Raw genomic sequence first — 4,852 nt, 5'->3', positions numbered from 1 at the left:
GGTTAAGTGAGCAGCAAATGTTGTTCTGAGATGTTCTGTATATCTCGTTCTAAAAGTTCTACATGTTTGGCTCACATATACAGATTGACAGCAATTACAAATTAATTGGCAGATACAAGATTGGCTGCATTTATCATGTTACTGGTTTGTCTTCCAAGTCTGTTCTGTATTGTGTTGTTAGTTCAGCATGGTAGCTTGAGTCCTTGTTTCTTCAGTATGTTATCTACACTGTGTGTGACTTTCTTGTTTATATCATTATGTCTCATTTGTTACCTACTGTATGCTGATTTGTTGTGTTGTATGTTTTTGTGTTGTGTGCATGTTTCCTGATTATGAGTTATCTGCGTCTGTATTTTGTTATTTATTTTAGCTACTGTCTGTGGATTATAGCCATTGTCTTGTGCAGTTTGCTTTGTTGTGGTTGCTCATCGGTGTTCCATTCATTGTGTTTTTTTTGTGATATGCAGTGATTGGATTATTTGTTGATAACTGTGCTGGTGTTTGTGGGCTTCCTGTATATTGTGAATTCATGTTCGTTGTTTCTGTTGTGTATCCAAGGTCTGAGAAAACACCTGTTGAAAGACCATAGAAAGCATATATACAGATATCAAATGATTCTTTTGGCTACATCATCATGTGCTGCACTTCCTCTTCCTACACCCTGTCTCACACCACCTACCTTCTCAGCTGCACAATCTTCTTATTATTTACATTGCCCTCACATTTATCACTTTCATAGCTACCCAGTGGCTGTTGTTGCCTAGGTTGATACGTCTTTTAAGGCATCTAAGTATGGTCCTCATTGTTCCACATCCTGTATGTGATCTCTTGTTTTTTATATTTGTAATTCCTTCTTTACTCCTAGTTTTGTTTTCTGTCTCTTGTGTACTCTTTTATTCTCCTAAGAAACTTCATTTCTGTAAATAGTTCTTTTTGTTTCATTGGAAGCTGTATATTACTTCTGTTTAACAGATTAGGAATGGATATGGTTTTGTAAAATATTGTCTTTGTCACTGTTCTTTGTGTTTTTAAAATTTTGTAAACTGTGCTGTGAATGTAACTGAACTCTTTCTCACTGCATTATCAGTGTCTCCATCTTAAAAAATACATAGTTTTTAACTTCACCCTTCCTATTTGATTAATTATTTTCAGTTACTGTAGTACTGGTTCTGTAAATGCTGCAAATTTAGTACTGTTAAGAGACAGGACTCAGTTTTTGTTGTATTGGGATTTAGTTTTCTGTCAAGACATTCATATTAGTGTTGTCCATAGTTTCCTTAAATTTCTGGGGGCAAATGCTGGGAAGCAGAATGACTGCTGCAATTGAACCAAAAAACTCATATAGTCTACAATAAAATTTTGAGTTCAGTTTATGATTTATGGCTATAAATGTTGTATATGTTGCTCCTACTTACATGACAGTGATACTGTGATAGAAGATGCAGATTAATCGCTGATGGAAGCAGAGTAGAGTCAAGTCGGGGGGAGTTAATGGAGACAGAATAGAAAGAAGGACTGACAATAAACTTGAGTGATTCAAGGCCTGCGGGGACCGAGGCTACTCAACAGAAAACCAGAGTCAGTGGTGGATCGTACTGATGTCATGGCACCAGGTCTAGAGAAAAATGTTTTCTTGCGTCACTGACTGCAACTTTAACAGAGTTTTGAGAGAAAATTAGTAAATATACTAAACAAAATAATGGTCAGATCAGCTCCAGTGTTAAACTGGAAGTGGCAAATTTGCACAAGATGTCATAAGCAATTTGGTAAGTGTAGGTTGTAATGGGAACAGCAAGTATAGCTAAAATATAGCAAATAGTAGATAAAGTGGGTACTGATCTGGATAAAGTGAATAAGGAGTGTGATGCAGAGCACAAGGAAGTGTTAAGTCAAATAAAAGAAGGCAGTGACAAGTAAATATAGTCTTATTGAGTATAATGAAAATGCTGGAGAGGAGAGCGGGGGGGGGGGGTTAAAAGGTTACAAAGATAAATAGAAAAAAAAATTATATCCTGTAGCTCAGAAGGAAGAGAGGACTCCATCCATCCTGTTCCTTGGTCTTCGCCTGACATGAGTTGTAGTTGCGAATGTTATATCCTTTTATTTCCATCAATGATTCCTCTTTTTCTTTTGTTCTTTCCCTATCTTTATAAGATATTTCTTATTCACTTTCCAAAGTAACTGTGTTACCTATGTCTGTGAAATGTTACCTGTGTCTCAATATGCAAAAACTACAGTCCAGTGAAAGAGTCATCTCATTAAACTGGAAATCGCAGGCAGTACAGAACTTGCATGTAACTGAAATATACTGTGAATATTCGTGTGTGTACTGTTTGTGTCCATTAGGTAATCACATGTCATGTACATTGTACTGTTAAAGAGCTAGAATAGCAATGGCTTATTCTGCATGGACCACAATATGTTTTATTGATAACCAGATGTGTCTCATAACCCAACTTCAGAATCTGAACAGTACTAAAGTGGCCATTGTTTCATGTACCTGCAATACATAAGAGGGAAACTGCTGAACTTTGTGGATAACAAAATGCTATGACTGAATGTATGGATATACAGTTAGTGTATCAAAAGGAGGGTTCACTATAGAAAACTAAAATTATGTTATCTTCAAAAGATGAAATTAAGGTACTGCTGATGGGCACATGTTAAAATACATTACAAAATTTGACAACAATTGCAGCACTCGTGGAATTGTATAGGGAGGACTAACTTTACCTCAAAGCAGCAGATTTCCTTTTTTTTCCCCCATAATGGAGGCACAATAATAGTAGTGTCATATATGTGGTTGGACTGTGGTGATGACTACCTACACAAACAAGCTTAGTGCCATAGTATACTGTATTGCTGTGGTCCACCATGATGTTTCAATTGCTAAAAAGAGCATATAGCATTAGCTGCAGCCACTGTTTTGGAAAAATTACTTAGGACTAAAGTTCACTCTTAGTACTATGTTTCACCAAGATACTATCTGCTTTGCAATATATTCAAGCAAAACATTAACTAAACACTTTGTTGTGAGCAATTTCCAAGCTTCCGTCACGGCATAACACTCACCATTTCATCAGTAGCACCCATGTTAACCGTACTTGTTACCGATACACTGCACATTGATTGAAACTGTTAAAAGCAAGACTGACCGTCATCTTGGTCAATTTGTGACACTGAACTGTGAATTCTGATGAATACATACTGCTAGGCAGGTGCATATTCACTCCACTTTTTCAGCATTGCAACATGAAGAAGCTGTTAATTGTTATTAATGATGGCTTCAAGAGAACTGTTTTGTGATGGTGTGTGCTAGATTTATGTCGATATTTGTAGTCTCAGTGTGGCACGTGTTTTAACTTACAATGAATCTTCACTTCACTGAATGCTCTGAAAAAGAGAAAGAAATTTCATTCTTATATTACTGTAAGTCATACACAAGATAAAGCTCATTCTCTGATATTCATTTATGGTTTTGCAGTTTTCTTATATGAAGACTGCGGAAAAATGGGCTAACTCTCAAACGTAAAAGCTTAGAGATAAGTGTTGCCATCTGTTGCTGGGTATGGGAACTATCAAAATTAACATTTCTCTCATGCCTAAATATCCTAATGTGATATTTAGGGGTGAGACCGGTGTGAATTTTGATAGTTCCCGTAGCCAGCAACAGATGGCAACACTTATCTCTAAGCTTTTACGTTTGAGGGTTATCCCGTTTGGCCATGTGTGTCTTCATATATAGCATGCATTAACGCAACAATGGAAAAAGGGTCTCCATCTCATTTGTTTTAGCTGTGTGCCTCCACATTTTCAGGGATATGTAAACAGCTGTTGTTTATTACTTTAGTTCATCTACACCTACATGACTACTCTGCATTTCACACAAGTGCTTCACAGAGGTTATGTTTAGCAATAAAGAAAAGAGTTTCATTGCAATATCATTCAGTAGAAAAGTGCATTTAGTCGCCCCTAACGCATAGTTCAGTAAGCAAGAGCTGTAAAAATAATGTAGGAAAATAGAATATATATTTCTATACACAATTTCATGCTATTCAGTTTATTTCCTGTAAAGCAAAAGTATCTTAACCACATTATATTATGTGAGTTACCAGTGAACTAAAATATGTTGTGACTTAAAACTGGATTCAGTGATATGATTTGGTGCCAGTTTTGTGACTTAGTATATTTTTTCTATTGATTCAAGCAAGCAGTTTTACAAGGGTTGTCCAATGTTGTGTAAACCATACATTTTCGCTCCACCCTGCCCCAACACATTCATTCATATAATTTACTGGGACTACTTCCAGTCATGTCCTGAATTGTATATAACGTATGTTTTGTGAAAGACTGCTGTAAGTGTGGACACTCAAATATTTACAGCATGATGACCTCTGCCTAGTTTGTTGTCTGTGTTGGATGTCACTGATATGATTTGTAATTCATGTTTAATACAAAATTTCAAGATTGGAGATTGGAAAATAATTCAAAAATAGATTCAGAAAGTATGATCATATCTGAAATATGTTTCTGCAGAATCTCTTAGAACCTGTATAAATAACATCTAGAAAATGTAAAAACAAGGCAATGTTATATGAATGTGGTGAATTGTGGTTCATATTAAAAAAAAGTAAGAAAGAAAGGAGAAAAGAAAATGTGGTAGTGAGAATAATTTGCCAGTCTCTATGTTATACAGATTTTAAACTTGTGTTTTCACAGAGAATCACTACAAAAATTAAAACAACTTTAGTCTAATGTAAAATTATTTGTTCCAGGAATACTGCTACTGAAAGATTGGCTGCCACTGCATGCTGCAGCATGGAGGTACGGGATTGATCAACGCCCAAAGTTT

Source organism: Schistocerca nitens, chromosome 4, assembly GCF_023898315.1.
Source record: "Schistocerca nitens isolate TAMUIC-IGC-003100 chromosome 4, iqSchNite1.1, whole genome shotgun sequence".
Taxonomy (NCBI): Eukaryota; Metazoa; Arthropoda; class Insecta; order Orthoptera; family Acrididae; genus Schistocerca; species Schistocerca nitens.
Note: the sequence above shows the minus strand (reverse complement) of the source record.